At 35.6% G+C, this 16,632-nt stretch overlaps 1 long non-coding RNA gene across 1 annotated transcript in view; it reads right to left on the bottom strand.

Moving 5' to 3' along the window:
• The window catches only part of LOC138160707 (uncharacterized), a 159,026-nt gene extending 145,945 nt beyond the window's left edge, over positions 1–13,081 (bottom strand). Inside the window, exons 1-2 of the long non-coding RNA XR_011168194.1 lie at positions 12,829–13,081; positions 12,655–12,725 (exon numbers count right to left, since the gene is read on the bottom strand). This is a non-coding gene — a long non-coding RNA (uncharacterized lncRNA). The remainder of the gene's footprint in view (positions 1–12,654; positions 12,726–12,828) is intronic.
• Between the last annotated feature and the right edge of the window lie 3,551 nt (positions 13,082–16,632).

Below are 16,632 nucleotides of genomic sequence, written 5' to 3'. Positions count from 1 at the left end.
TTAATTCTCTATATATCTCATAAATGAGACTTTTCTCTGAGAAACTTGCTGCAAAGATTTTTCCCCATTACCTACTTGCCTTCTAATTTTAGCTGCATTAGTTTTTTTGTGCAAATAATTGTAAATTTTGTTAGATTGAAAATGTCCATTTTGTCTTCTGTGATCCTCTCTAAAACGTATATAGTTGAGAACCCTTCTACTATTTCTAGATCTGAAAGATAATTTTTTCCTTTCTCTTATGATTTGTTTATGATATCATCCTTTACTAATCATAAACTTATCTTCCTCTATGACATAAGATATTAGTCTATACTTATTTCTTAACAGACCACTTTTCAGTTTTCCTTGCAGTTTTTTTGCTTTTTTTGGAGGGGAGGGGTAGGGCAATTGGGGTTAAGTGACTTGCCTGACTTGCCCAAGGTCACAAGGCTAGTATTTGTGTTGTGTCTGAGGTCGGATTTGAACTCAGGTCCTCCTGCCTCCAGGGCCGGTGCTCTATTCACTGTGCCACCTAGCCACTCCTGCAGTTTGTTTTTAATTCACACCCCAGTAGCTTAGGTTTTGAGTTTATCAAATCTTAAATTAATGTGCTCATTTTTATCTGCATATTGTGTGCCTAACCTGTCCTGAGCCTCTTCTCTTTTCTCTCTATTCTATTTCACTTAATGGTTTCATCAGCTACCATGGATTTAATTATAATCTCTATGCCTATGATTCTCAAATCTACCTTTCCTGTCTCAGTCTCTATGTTGACCTCTATTTTCTCATTTCCATTTGCTTTTTAGATATATCTGAAATTCATTATGGCAAAATCTAATTCAGCATGGCCTCTACCATACCTCTCCCTACCTCCTACCTTCTCTGTTACTGTTGGGGACAACACCATACTTTTGCACCTCAAGTTCATGCTTTGGGAGTCATCCTGGACCTCTCACTATCTCTTCTCCCCTACCCCATGGAATATGTTGCCAAGGCCTGTTGATTTCACCTTTGCAACATCTCTCTAATATGCCCTCTTCTCTCCTCTGACACTGCCAATACTCTAGTGCAATAATAAATCATGCCATGATTATTGCAATAGCCTACTATGATACTCCCTGTCTCCTCCAATCCATTCTAAACTCAGTCACTAATTTTCCTAAAGCACAGGGTGGATCATATCATCCCCTCCCCTCACTCAATGAACTCCAGTCACTTCCTATTGCTTCCAAAATCAAATACAAAATGCTCTGGTATTCAAAGTCCATCATAATGTAACCCCCTACTACTTTCTAGTCTTCTTATACTTTAATCCTTAAAGCATGCTGTTCCATCCAGTGGCTTTGGTCTCCTGGATGCCCCAAGAACAAGACATGCCATCTATCATATCTGGGTATTTTCTCTGACATTTCTCCATACCTGGAACGCTCTCCCAATTTTTTCCAACTACTGACTTCCTGGCTTTCTTTAAGTTTCAACTAAAATCCCACCTTCTACAGGAAGCCTTCCTCAATATTCCCTAATTCTGATGCCTTCCCTCTATTATTTCTTATTTATCCTGTATATAGTTTGTTCTTTTATATTTGTTAGTATGTTGTCTCCCTCGTTAGATTGCAAACTTCATGAGGTCAGAGACTCTTTTTCTCCCTTTGGTATTCTCTAGCACTTTAATACAGTGCCTGGCACATAGTAAACATTTGTTCTTGATTGATTGATTGACCAGTCCATGTCTTTTGTTGTTTAGTAATTTCAGTTCTGTCCAATTCTTTGTGACACAATTTGCGGTTTTCTTGGCAGACACTAGCAAAGATGGTTTTCCATTTCCTTCTCCAGCTCATTTTACAGATGAGGAAACTGAAGCAAACAGGGTTAATTGATTTGCCCATCGTTACATGGGCAGTAAGTGTCTGAGGTCAGATTTGAACTCAGGTTTTCCTAACTCCAGGCCTAGCATTCTATCAACAGGATCACACAGCTGCCCATATCTATGTCTTAACAAGTGTTAAGTTTGTTTGATGATTACTGTTTTGTGGTGTAGTTTGAGATCTAGTACTACTCTCTCTCCTTCCTTCTAATTATTTTTTTCACTATTTGCTGTGAAATTCTTCTTAATGTTTTATCTTCCATATGAATTTTATTATTATTTTTCTAGCTCTACAAAATAACCTTTTGTGTTTGTAATGGCACTGAATAAGTAAAGCAATTTAGGCAACATTGTCATTTTTATCATATTGGCTTGATGTATTTAGGGGAATTAATATTTCTTCAGTTATTTAGATCTATCTTTGCCCAGAGAGTTTTAAAATTGTATTAATGTGTAGTTCATATGTGTTTCTTGGCAGGTATATTACCAAATATTTTAGACATTATGTAGCTATTTTAAATGGAATTTCTCTATCTCTTCGTACTTGCTTTTGTTAGTAATATACTGAAATGCTTATGATTTATATGGGTTTATTTTATATCCTATTATTTGCCTGAAGTTATTAATTGCCTCATTTGATTTTTTTAGATGACTCTCTAGGGTTTTCTCTGTAAAGCATCATATTATTTGCAAAAAGCTACCATTATGTTTCTTACTTTCCTAGTCTGATTCACTTTCCTTTTCTTTTCTTAAAATAAGCTAGCATTTCTAGTGCTAGATCAAATATCAGTGGTGATAATAGAATCCTTTATTTAGCCCTGATCTTACTAGAATGATTTTTAGTTTTTCCCTATTTCATTTGGTGCTGACACTTGGATTTAGATAGAATCTACTTTACATATTTAGTAAAGATTCATTTATTTTTAAGGTTTTTTTTTTTAATAGAAATGGGTGTTGTGTCTCTTCAAAATCTTTTTCTATATCTATCACTATAATTGTATGATTTTTGTTATTCTTCTCAGGTTAATATTTTTATTAGTACTTAACCTACTACTGGCATAAATTGAACCTCACTCTAGTGAATAATCATTGTGAAATGCTGCTGGAGTCTACTTTCTATGACTGAATTTTAAAATACTTATTTAATATTTATTAGTATTATTATTGATCTATAATTTTAAGTTTAAGCATCTAGACTATCTTTGTATCATTGGATGATATTGAAAGGGACTCCTTTCCCTAATTTTGAAAACTTTTTATATAATATTGGGATTAATTTGTCTTTGAATGATCAATAGAAAGTGCTTTTAAATCCTTCTGTTCCTAGGGATATATCTTTAAGATATCTTTTATACCTTGTTCAATTTCTTTTTGTGAGATTAGATTATTCAGGTCCTCTATTTCTTGTTCCAATAATCAAGGTATTTTAAAAAAGTTTTCATCTGTTTTCTTTATGTTTTTGGTTTTATTGCATATAATTAAAGAAATAGCTTATACTAATTCCCTTCACTTCTTCATTTGTTATGAAGTCATCTTTTTTTCATTTTTGACACTGGCAATTGGATTTTCTTCTTTTAAAAATAAAATTAGCAAGTGACTTATCCATTTTGTTGGTATTTTTTTAAAGACCTTCTAGTTCTATTTATTGATTTAGCAGGAAAATTTTTGTTTTTTGCTTTTGTTAGTCTCTTCTTTAATTTTTAGGATTTCTATTTTTGGTACTTAATTGAGGTCTAATTTTTTCTTTAAGTTTTTTTAGTTTCATGCTCAATTTATTATTCTGTTCTTTCTTCTTTTTATGGTAAACATGGTTAACAATACAAATTTCCACATGAGTGGAAAAAAACCACACATGAGTGTGTTGTCTCATTATTGCCATTATCATTAATGAAATTATTTATTGTTTAGGTGATTTGTTCTTTGACCCATTTGATCATATTCAGAATAAAATTTCTGTTAAATTAATTTCTAACCAATAAAGAAAAAGATAAGTATTTGAATATAATTTTAGAGTTAGTTATGATATAATTTTCTCTTTCCTTTCTGTAATTAAAAAAAAGTTTTGTCAGATTTAAATTTTCTAAATTTCTATTCAGGTATCAACTTTTCTTTCTTTCATTTTTCTTGTTTAGATTTGTCTAGGTCTGAAAAGAGGTAATGGAGTTTTCTGCTGTTATAATTTTCTATGTCTTTCTTCTCGTGAGTCATTTAACTTTCCTCTAAGTGTTTAGATGTTATATGATTCATTGTATGCATGTTGAGCATTTATATTCTTTCACTGTCTATGATATATTTCAGGAATTTACATCTTGATCTCTTTTAGTCAAGTCTAATTTTGCTGATGTTTTTTGAGATCATCATTGATAACCTTGTCTTCTTTTTTTTAATTACTTCATTTGAAGCATAATAGATTTCCCTCTAGACCTTTATTTTAATTCTTTGTGAATATTTTTTGCGTGTTTCTTTTTACCAATAAATTGTTGGACTTTGCTTTTAAATCCATTGTTACTCTCTTCCAGTTTTTAGATGAGTTAATTCAGTTTACACTCACAGTTAGCTGACAATGTTCATTTACTTCCTATTGTCCTATATTTCTTCCACTCTTGGTCGCCCCCCCCCCCCAATCTCTAAATATGGGGCAGTGAGCAAGAAGGAGTATGCTCAGTACCAGAACCTAGCCATGATGCAATTTGCGTGTGCTTCCCTATCGCTCTTCTCTTTCTTCACCCCATCTGAGGTCCTCTCTTATTCTAAACTGCCCAGCATTCAACTTAGTGTGGAAAGTGCAACTCCAAGGTGCTGGCCATGTTGTTCCAATACCAAATATACATATACCTAGAAGACTATTTTTATGGAGAATGCATACAAGGCAGGCAATCACTTGGAGATCTTGAGGTTTCTCTGAAGAACTTTAGTATTGGTTGTAAGATATGGGAGTCCCTGGCAGACGACTTCCCAGCACAGTGAGCCTACATCAAAGAAGGTGCTATGCTCTATGAGTAAAGCAAAATTACAGTAACTTAAAAGAAATGCAAGAAGTGCAAGTCTAAAGACATCTCCATTCCAAATATTCAACTGAATTATTTGTGCCTAACCTGTGGTAAAGCTTTCCAAGTTCATACTGCTCTCACCAATGATAGCAGAACACACTCTACCTTGATCCCAGTATCATGATGTCTTTTGGTCCTCTTCCAGTAGGAAAGAATCAATAATAAGGATAGCCCAATCACAGGTTCTTAACCTTTCTTCCTCACTTTGATTCATCCTCCATGATTTAAATTTGTTTTTCCTTCTGATTAATCCCCCCTTTTATGCTACCTCCCCTTTGCCCTTCTCTTCCCATTTCCTGTTTTAGAAAAATTTATTCCTGTACCCAACTTTATGTATGTATGTATTTTTCCCTCCTTTGACCAGTTCAGATTAACTGAAGTTCAAGCATCATTCATTCCCTCACTCCTTCCTCCTTTTTTGCATGGTTTTCTACTTGAACACCTTGATTATGTGATATGATATCTTCCAACCTTCCTCTGCCTCCTTCCATTTGTTTTCCTAGTGTATTCCTTTTCTTTTCCTCTCCATTTCTTTTTATCTTCTAAGATAATCAAAAAACCAAAATCAATCCCATGCTCTCTATCTTATTTCATTGCCTCTTTGTCCCTGACAACATTAGAGTTTTGAAGAGAAAGTCTATCATCCCCTCCTATTAGGATATAAACACTTCATTCTTGTTTAGCATCTAATTATTGCTCACTCATATTTACATTTTTTCTTTCCTTTGAGTCTTGATTTTAAACTTCAAAATTTCTATGTAGTGTTTTTTATTAGAAATATTTGAGGGGCAGCTAGGTGTGACACAGTGAATAGATCACTGGCCCTGGAGTCAGGAGGACCTGAGTTCAAATCTGGCATCAGACACTTAACACTTACTAGCCATGTGACCTTGGGCAAGTCACTTAACCCCAACTGCCCTACCTTCCCCCCTTCAGGAAAAAAAGGAAATATTTGAAAGTCATCTGTTCCATTAAAGATTCATTTTTCATGCTAGATAAATATACGTATTTTTGCTAGGTAAATTATTCTTGGCTAAAGCATACATACATATATATATACATATTCTTAAGTCGTTCGGTTGATCATCATACAATATTGTTATTACTGTGTACAATAGTCTTCTGGTTCTCATTTCACTTCATATCTGTTCATGTAAGTCTTCACAAGTTTTTTTTCTGAAAGCATCCTGTTCATCATACATCCTGGTCGTCATAAAATACAATAGTATTCCATCACCATCATATGCTACAACTTGTTCAAGCATTCTCCAAATGATGATCATTACCTCAATTTCCAATTATTTGTTACCAGATAAAGAACTGCCATAAGTGTTTTTGTGCATATTGGGTGGGCAGCTAGGTGGTGTAGAGGATAGTAAAGGGTTTGGAATAAGGAATACTTTTTAAGTTGAAATCTGACCTGTGATATCTGCTAGCTGTGTGACTAAGCAAGTCACTTAACCTGTTTCCCTTAGTTCTTCAGCAATTGATTGGTTTAAGATTGGAGAAAAGGTATGACAAGGCTGTATATTGTCTCCCTATTTATTTAACTTACATGCAGAAAACATCATGCAAAATGCCAGGCTAGATGAATCAAAAACTGGAATTAAGTTTGCCAGGAGAAGTATCATCAATCTCAGATATGCAGATGATACCACTCTGCTCATAGAAAGTGAAGAAGAATTAAGGAGTCTCCTGATGAGGGTGAAAGAGGAGAGTGTAAAACCTGGCTTGAAGCTTAACAATTAAAAAAAAAACTAAGATCTTGGCAATTGGTCCCATCACTTTCTGGGAAATAGAGGGAGAAGAAATGAAAGCAGCATCACATTTTATATTATTTGGCTCAAAGATCATAGCAGATGGCAGCTGCAGCCATGAAATTAAGAGTTGCTTGCTCTTTGGAAGGAATGCTATGGCAAATCTGGACAGCACACTAAAAAGCAGAGATATCACTTTGTCAACAGAGGTCTGTATGGTCAAAACTATGGGTTTTTTTCCTGTTGTAATTTATGGGTGTGAAAGTTGGATTGTAATGTAGTGCTGAAGACTTTTGAGATTTCCTTGGATAGCAAGGAGGTGAAATCAGTCAATACTTAAATAAATTAATTCAGGCTATTCACTGGAAGATCAAATACTGAAGCTGAAATGTAAATACTATGGCCAGAAAATGAGAAGACAAGATTCATTGGAAAAGTCTCTGATGCTGGGAAAGATTGAAAGCAAAATGAAAAGGGGTGGCAAGGGATGAGATGGATAGATAGTATCATGAAACAATAAGCATGGAATTGGACAGATTTTGAGAGATAATGGAGGATAAAAGCACCTGGTGTGTTTGGGGGCCATGGTTTCACAATCAGTTGGACACAACTTAAGGATTGACCAATAAAATATAGGGCCTTTTCCCTTTTTTTGGACCTTTTTGATATATAGATCTGGTAGTGATTGCTGGTAGTGATACTGATATAAGAGCTTTATAAATACCTTGGGTATAGTTCCAAATTTTTCTCCATAGTGGTTGGATCAGTTCACAACTCTATGAAAAATGTGTTTGTATCCCAATTTTCCCATGTGCCCTCCAACATTTGTTATTTTCCTTTTCTGTCATATGAGTCAATTTGACAGGTGTGTGGTGATATCTCAGAGTTGTTTTAATTTGCATTTCTCTAATCAATAGTGACTGAGAGCATTTTTATATGCCTATAGATAGCTTTTATTACTTCATCTGACAACTTCATGTTCATATCCTTTGTCTATCAATTGCAGAATTACTCATATTCTTATAAATTTGACTTAGATCTCTAAATAGTTGAGAATTGAGGCCTTTATCAGAGAAGATTTTTGTAAAATTTTCCCTAGTTCTATGTTTTCCTTCTAATCTTGACTGCACTGATTTTGTTTGTGCAAAGACTTTTTAAATTTAATGCAATAAAAGTATCCATTTTATATCCCCTAATACTTTCTATAGTTTGTTTGATCATAAATTCTTCACTTAATTATAGACCTGACAGGTAAACCATTACACGTTTTCCTAATGTGTTTATGATATCACCTAAATCAAGTTCTCATTTTGAACTTATCTTGGTATATGTTTCTGTATTTCTGCATTTTTAAGGACAAGTTAGAACAGCCTACATAAAACAAATGCCAGTCGTATCATGTTCCTCCTTCTGGTGGCAAGAATTTAAAAATTCTCTAAGGCAGAGGTGTCAAATTCATTTGTATAGTGCTCCATGCACCATACAAAACCCCCAAACATTACCTGAACCAAATTAAAATAATTTGAAAATGTAAATTTTCCTAAGTCAATACTTAGACTTGCCCTGTAACATCACCCACTCAGTGTTCCTGGGTCCAAAAGTGAAAATCTTCCCCTCTTTGTGAGAGTTTTGGAGAATAAAGATGGGGTCAAATCTTTGTCTCTTTAGAAACTTCTGCTGAGGTTCTCCCCTTTCTTCTGGAGGGATTGATAAAGATTTTGTTTCACCTGTAAACAGGGATTCAGGATTCCTGTTAAGATAGCTAAGGTAGCCCCTTTCTTCCAGGCAAATTCCTATTCACCATGGTGATGAAAAAAAATAGCTTTACCTCCCCTGTATCATGAGAAAATAAGGCACCTCTCCTAAATTTCCCTTCTGTTGGTTCCCAAAGCTCTTTGGGAAAAAAGTTGTCTAAACTGTCAAGGAGAAAAGGACACCTGCCAATTAAGAGAATGTGAGCCATTTCCCTGGTGTATATGGAGCCATATGCAACAGAAGATGAATTAAAGAACAGCTGGATGCGGTCACCTGGGACTATGTAAGCAGTCCATTCTAATTGAGTCCATTCTAATCCTCCTAAAGGGAAGATCCAAGAAGCTACACAGTGAACCTTCTCCCCTCCTAAGGTGATTCTGATTTATTACAGACAAGGGTGCTTCAAAGTGGGACATCTAATTCCAAAATGAAGCAAAGCTATCATTTTAAGAATGCATTCAAGTGTTCAGTAACGCTGGCCAACTACCTGATTATGACTTTGTAACCCCTTCAGAGGGAACATATAGAGAATGTTCCCAGGTGGTAAGGCTGGTACAGTGTGGCTGCTTCAGTGTCATCCAACGTGAGGAACTGTCCATTCCCCTTTCATCTGTCCTTTCCCATCACCTGTCTGCCTTTATGTAATAGTAATAGGAATTTAAAGATCTTCCCTGCTCCTTAATAGACTTAGGTGATTTTGGAAACCTTTCCTGATTGGAAAATAAACTTTGCCCCCTAATAGGCTGCATGTGGTCACATGGAGTCTGTGGTGGGAGGCATCACTTTTGTTATTTTGTAGTCAAGTGGATCACAAGGGTTGTGATGGTTTTTTTTTCAAATGCTTTATTAACTTCTGATTTACATCATTCATTTCCGCCAGATTTTGAGTTGCAAATTTTCTCCCCGTTTTTCCCCTACCCACCGCCCCAAAATAGCAGTCCCACAGGATATCCTCTCCTCCAATCTGCTCTCTTCTATATTTTCTCCCAGAAGCACTTTGCTGGCTGATTCCTGCCGGCCTGCTGGGCTGTCCTCAGCAGGAGGTTACCTTCTCGTGTCATTTTGTGGGTTTTGCAGCTCCAAAGTTTGTTTAGAGTACCCTTTTTACATGGATTGGGGAAGGTGGAAGCCGGAGCAGCTGGGAGGTCCTGCTTCTATTCCACCATCTTGGATACCAACCTCCTTCTTGGGTTGTGATGTTCTATGACCCTAGACAAGGCTATATATACCTGTGAGGTGAGGTTTTGCTTTGGGGTTCACTCAGGAAGAGCTGTGTGATTTGGTCAGAAGAGACTCTGAGCAGCTGCTGAGCCACCCAGCTTTGAAAACCCAGATGTTGGTACTTCTCTCTCTGGTAACTAACACTATATGTATGTAATGGTCAGACAGCTACTGAATTGTTCTATTTTCTCTGTGTTTTTTGTCTGCTTGTAACTTCTATTTGTATTTTCTAAAGTTCAGGGTGCTGACTTTTCCCCCTGAACTTGGTGAATGATATATGTTTGATTAAAGTAAGATTGTTAACCCTTTTTGAGTTGCTTTCCTTTAGAAAAGCAGATCGAAGAACCTATGCTAGCAGCCATCCTGAGTATGCTAGGGAGCTTGCTACTATACTTTATAATCTGACTTTTGAGTATTTAACAATGGAAAGGGTTTTCATAATTTTAAATTATTACTCTTATTGGACATTTTAGTTCAACAAGAGGTGAAAACAGGTAAGCCTCTCCTAGGGCAAGGTTAGCACAGTTGTCTGGCTGCTCTCCCAAGAATGGTCACTCTCCAACCTCCACCATATCTGGCTCCCAGGAACAAAGGCAAGAACCTTTTGTTAACCTCCTCATAACCTCCTCTCCCTGATATCTCTCCCATCTCCCAGTCAGCCCTGTTTCTCCCTCCCCCTGCCCCCCATCACCTCCCCTTTCCCTCCCAACCACTATCCTGCCTCACTACCCAGATGAACTCGAAATTGCATGAGCACTAAGACTGGGACTACAACATGGACCAGTCAAAAGAAACTACCCTGGTGGTCAGTTGCTCTTACAGATTTTTGTTTTCATTTTATTTTAAAGAAAGAAATGTTTATCTTGAGAGTGATTTTAAAATACAGCTAGTTGAAAATGAAAATAAAAGTGTGGGAGAAGAATTGAAAATTTCAACAATTTTGTTATTAGTGAAAATCTGTTCAAAATTCCTCCATGAGAAATTGTAAATGACTTTTCAAGTAACTAGGTTATTCCCCTTCCCTGGAAGTTTACCATCTGACTAAAAACCTAAGGAATAAGGCTTTAACTTCATTCCCAAAGCTCTCTCATTATAGTCTAGCAGACAACGAACAAAAACATTCCTGTGATCCCTTGAGATGATCTCCCTCCCATCATGGTACCTTCTTTGCAAGTAAGCTATGGGTTTTTATTACTCCCCTCTGAGAAGATATGATAGTGGTTGAGGTAAAAAAAAAGTAAGCTGAGATATTGTTTGCCCATTTGGAACTGGTGACTATGGAAGTAAAGTTTGACCTCATTTCTGAAACCTTCTTCTATACCAGTGGTGTCAAATCAAATAGAAAGGGGGCAGGGGTGGTATCATTGGATGGTAGAAAAAGATCCCTGAGGGTCACATATTAGTTTTAAAATGTAATACTATCTATGTTTTACTGTATTTTTATTTATTTATATAGAAGTTCCTTCTTAACACCTCTCACTGTGGTTTTCCATTGAGATAAAAGAGAAAAGAGGCATACTAGCACAAGGAAAGAAAACCACTTCTTTTTCCCCTTCTAACATCCCATTGATATGAAACTAATATGGCCCCCTGTTTCTTATGGCTTTCAGCAACAGTACTGAAATGTATGTGACTTGACTTTGAAAATAACATTTGGTCATTCATTGCATTATCCTGCAATAACCTGCCTCCGCCACCACTCTCCATTGTTCTTAGTGGTGGGCATGGAAGATAGGAAGAAAGAAAGGAGTAGCCTTATTTGTCAATTAATAGGTTTTTTTATGTAGCCAAGAGATGTTTGTTTTTAAAAATGTATGGAATATTTTTTCCTTGTTCTGGAAAGAGTTTCTTTGGTATTCATAAAATACAGGTAGTACAGAGATCAGTGATATAGAAACTATGAGACTAGGTGCCAAGGAGACTGAAGCTATCTTCTTTAATAAAAATAACCAGCAATCTTTCTTCTTCCCTATATTATTCCTGGAGGCTTACCTGAGCTAAAGAGACATAGTACTACACTAAATCAATTAGTATGTAGTTGTAAAGGCCTGTGGGTGCTAAGTGTGGATTAAACAAAGCAGAGTTTTTTTCTAGATCATGAGTGGAATCAGGCTCAAGGACCCATATTTTCTCTAGAGAAGAATCATTTGAGCTGTTAGGATTATCTGTGTTTCCTTGTGCTCAAAGATTCTTCCCAGTCACCAGGGATTGTGGGGTTATCTTCCCATCTCTAGGAAGATTGGGGCTTTAGAGTTGTCACAGTTCACTGTGTGCCTTTTAGCTTGCATTACATGTCTTTCTTTATTCCCAGCTGAGTGTTGGATTTTCTTGCCATCCAGCTAACTTGAGGGTATGGTGGTTGGAAAAGTTCTTACTACTGCTAGGATCTATCTTACTTACTATCTATCTTACTACTGCTAGGATATGTCATGTAATGTTCTTGTGCTGAAAGACTTTTCCCATCACACATGTTTTGTCATCTCCCCATCTCAAAAACAATTTGGAACCTTGGGGGAGCATGCGTAAGGTAATTATGTCAACAAGGACTTGTGGGTGGCGTAGACTGATACGATCTGCTCTGCCCTGTCTTTGCAGAGAATAAGAAGACCAAGGTTAGTGTCCTAAGCTGAGGGATGCCAGCTAGGGGAAAAGGACATTCAGGCTCCAGGACACGACTGAGGCTGGCTGCTCATTTCTTTACTCTCTGAGAAAGGTATCAGCGAAAATTCTATCCATCTGCCATACTTAAAATATCTGTTTAGTCTAGAAGTATGGAATTTAGGGTTCAGAATGAAAGTCATTTCTCGGGTCACTTTTAGCTTATACTTGTAAGCCTAGCCCTTTCCCACCAAATGCTGGTTACAAAATAAATCATTGCAAATGACAAGGAGAAAAGTAAGTCTGTTAACTGGGCAAACAGCAAAAACAAATCAGTTATCAGTATTCAAAAGTTATACAGATTACAATATACCAAGAAATACATAAGAATGAAATAGCTCTCCAGTTTGTTAGTAAGTTATGTTCTTACCTTAAATCAAGAGAAAAAGCCTAATCTTATCCAAGAAAAGGTCCTTTCTTTGAAGTATCAGGAAAGTTGAGCTAGAAATGAAATACAAATTGAGGGATTAGTTTCCTCTGCATGTCTATACCTTTTCTTTCCATGTATATCTCTGAAAAAAAAAAAAAAAACTCTGGTACCAACTCTTTTAAGGCCATAATCTATGTAGACCAGGCAGTGGTAAAAGCTGTCTCTTCATCCTAGCAGCTAAAATGCTCAGAGGGCTCAGATGAGAGCCAGCAACTCTATTACTTTTGATGACCCAGAGGACAACCAAACTTTACCATTTGTCTCCCATGAGCATCCAGGCCTTATTATCTGCCCTACCTATCCTGCAGTCCCTCACCACTATCATCATCTCTCCTTATGTAGCCTAAGGACTACTGGCCATGTCATCCTAAGAATATCAGGGTCATTCCATATATTCTGCAGCTAAACTCTCTCTCATGTGTTGGATTCTCATGAGTGGTGGGAAAATTCCCAGGACTGAAATGAAGATCCTAGAATGACTTGAGCTACAGTTTGAAGTTTGAATACTGGAGATTGAAGACCCAGCAACCTGGAAATTGTGATTATCCAGGAGTCTTAGAACATAAATGTGTAGACAAGATTTGAAACATTTTAGGTTGGATCATTTGGGGATCTGAGACATTTTACAGAATGCTTTAAAAAGTAACTAAAATGTTTTACAGAAGTCACAAGGTGCAGAACAATGCCATATTTTAGACATTATAGCTGAGAATTAAAATCAATTTAATATGACTCAACTGTATATGCTGAATGTGCTTTTAAAATGCTTCACAAAGCTGCCAGGCAATTTTCTAAAAGTGCCACAGTTGAGATCATCAGAAGGGTAAGCACTAATGATTAAACATTTAATCAGAAGCACGATGCTTTGTTGTAGGCCTGTTTTGGCTCCAGGAAAAGATGTTGTAACTGATCTTTAAATAGAAAACCTGAGACTAAATCCCACTTCAAACATCAAAAGCAGCTGCTAGGAGATGACCTAAATTTAGCAGTTTATCCATTTCTTAGTGCTTGTTAGTTGATGTAACTTTGATCCTCTGAGGCTAGATGACTTTTGTGCTGAATATAGTTAGAATTCAGTGTAAATCTTGGATACTTGCCCTATTGCACTGCACATTCCAAACAAAGAGAAAGCAGAGGATATCTCTTCATTCCCATGGATAATAACACAGATACATAACAATATATAACACATCCTTATTCCTTGGGGTCAATCAGCTTCTTATCAATGAGAAAATTTCAAATACAACATCCTTGGGCTTTTGTGAAGTCCCCCAATCCTTGTCCTCACAACATTTTAATTCTCATGGCAGATATACAGGACAGCATTTAAATTAAATTGCTGCTGACAACTAATGGCAGTGCCAATAATTACAGAATATTTTAAATTAATGTTTGCTCAACAAATTATTAGCATTTTAAGGAGTTTGATTTCTACTTGGGGAGATTAGATACAGTGAAAAAACAGAATTGTTGTTTTAGAGTTCTTACCCTTCATAAAACCAATACCACCCACATTTTCTACATCAGAAATATCTCTTTAGAGCTTTTCTATTATCTATCTTTTCATAAGGATTACATATTTTTTCCTTCTCACTTTTTTGACTCTTCAGAAAAAAAACTATCTATGAAACACATAAATTGCTAGATGTTTGTGATGGTATTGCCACCCTTATTTACTTTTCCTAGATCATATTCATCAAAAATATGAGTGATTTATAGTTTTATCTTCTGAATTTTATGGGTAAATTAACAAAGGACAAATAGTTATTTAAATTTATAGTGGTTTTGTGTAGCAATGATCAGGGTTTTAAATATAAAATCTTTTTGCTCATGGCAAATCTGGTCTGGCAGGTATCTTAGAGCCTGGACAGTCTAACTTCTTTATTTTACAGATGAGGAAAAAGGGCCCAGAGAGATTTAGTTCCTTGTCCAGCATCACACAGATGTTAAGTATCAGAGCTCAGATTTGAGCCCAGCTCCTCAGATTCTAAATTTCCACTGAATTGTGCTGCTTTCATTTACCAAGAGACTTTGACTATTTTCCTTTTTTTGCCTAAAGGAATGAAGTCATTAATTAATTACTTAAGAAAGGCTGAAAACATGGACTGTCAGAAGCAAATATATGGCATTATAGTTTGAGGAACTTAAAATGATGTGTCAATTTCATTGCCTTTTGTCATCTCATCTGCCTTTTAGCACTTTCCTTTTATGAAGCAAAAACATGTGAAGTTCTTAGAAAATCTTTTTTTGATGCTCTGTACTCATGGAAAACATGTATATTCTTATACACTCTTACAAATTAGGGCCTATTTCCTTCTAACTTTTCTGGTCTAGAAAATGTTTTTATCCAGCAGGTAAAAACAAAAACTTCTGACAGCATTGGGAAGAAAGTTAACTGCCCTTTTACAAAACTGGATTTGCATATTGACCCAGACCGGTCACAATAACATTATTTACTTAAACTTTCAGCACTTTTGTCTCTATTAGGTTAAAATATTTCTTTAAAAAATTCATTGAAACTTCATGTTGAATCACTATCATTTAGTCATAAATTTTCAACTAAAAGCAAAAAATCAAGAATGAATGCAAATCCTCTCATGTTCAAGATACTAGACTATGTACAATCTTAACGGAAGGGAAAAGTCAAGCAAACTCTATTAATCTGAAGGATCATGGGCCTTCTCAATAGTTGATCTCAACATTATCAGTGTTCTTCATTGATGAAAACCATCTAGTTCATTCCCTTCAATAATGATGCTGATTACAACTAATGTTTATATAGCACTTACTTTTTGTCAGACACTGTGCTAAGCACTTTACAATTATTATTTCATTTCATTTTACAACAACACTGGGAGATAGGTGCTATTATTATTTTCATTTTACAGATGTGGACGCTGAGACAAAAAGAAGTCAAATGACTTACCCATGGTCATATAACTAAGAATTATCTGAGTCCAAGGTTGGCACTCTAGTCATGTTGTCACCATCCTCATTGTGGGCAAAGTTATTAATATAGTCCTGAACCAAAATGTCTTTTAGTTTCTGTTTATTCATGATATGGTAGTTGTGGGTTTTAAAAAAATAATATGGACTTTTGACACTCAAATATTTTCTCATTTTTCTTGTTGGATCTTAAAATGGTCAGTTGCTTTTGATAATGGATTTGGGTTCTTCTAAGATAATGGCTGACTCTTATTATAGGTGAGGTTGAAAAGTATCCTGAATGATAGAGATATGACAAATTCACTTTATTCTCAAATAAAATTATGTATGCAAACTCAAAAATACCAAAAATAACATTTATTATTTCATTAAGATGATTTTTGTTCTTTTTCTATTTAAATTTCATTTTATTCCTTGAATGAAGTAGAAAGTATTAGATTAAAAGTCAAAATAATAAGTTTTGAATCTTAGCTTTGTTTACTTGAATAACTATGGCTGTTAGCTTTCAGTCATCACCCAGAGATTTAACTGAAGCTAAGTGAGCAGAGCTTTGTCTCTGAGTACTTATATATATGTATTATATGTGTATTATATATATGTATATATATAATTATATATATGGAGGGGCAAACTTCCACATCATTATACATCACTATAAGTTTCCCTAAAAATCTCACTCCTTCCCAAAAATCCAGTCCTACATGATAAATAGTATTTTCAGAGAGGAAAAAAAAATCTGCATGCCCAAATGATACATTGAAAATCTAAAAACATGTAAAATATATAACACTTGTAGACCTCCCACCTCCACAAAGAAGTATGGTAGAGAATGTTTTCTCCTATCTCTTTGTTCAGGTCCTGCAAGACCTTTATAATTTTATTACATTTGCTTTTGAATTTTTGGAGTGAAGTTGTTTTTCCCATATACATTGTTGTAGTTATTATGTATATTGTTTTCTTGGCTCAACTTGA

This window comes from Petaurus breviceps, unplaced genomic scaffold, assembly GCF_028583685.1.
Source record: "Petaurus breviceps papuanus isolate PSGF00001 unplaced genomic scaffold, PetGlider_PUasm1.0 118, whole genome shotgun sequence".
NCBI classification, from domain to species: Eukaryota; Metazoa; Chordata; class Mammalia; order Diprotodontia; family Petauridae; genus Petaurus; species Petaurus breviceps.
This window is presented reverse-complemented; position numbering and strand designations above follow the sequence as displayed.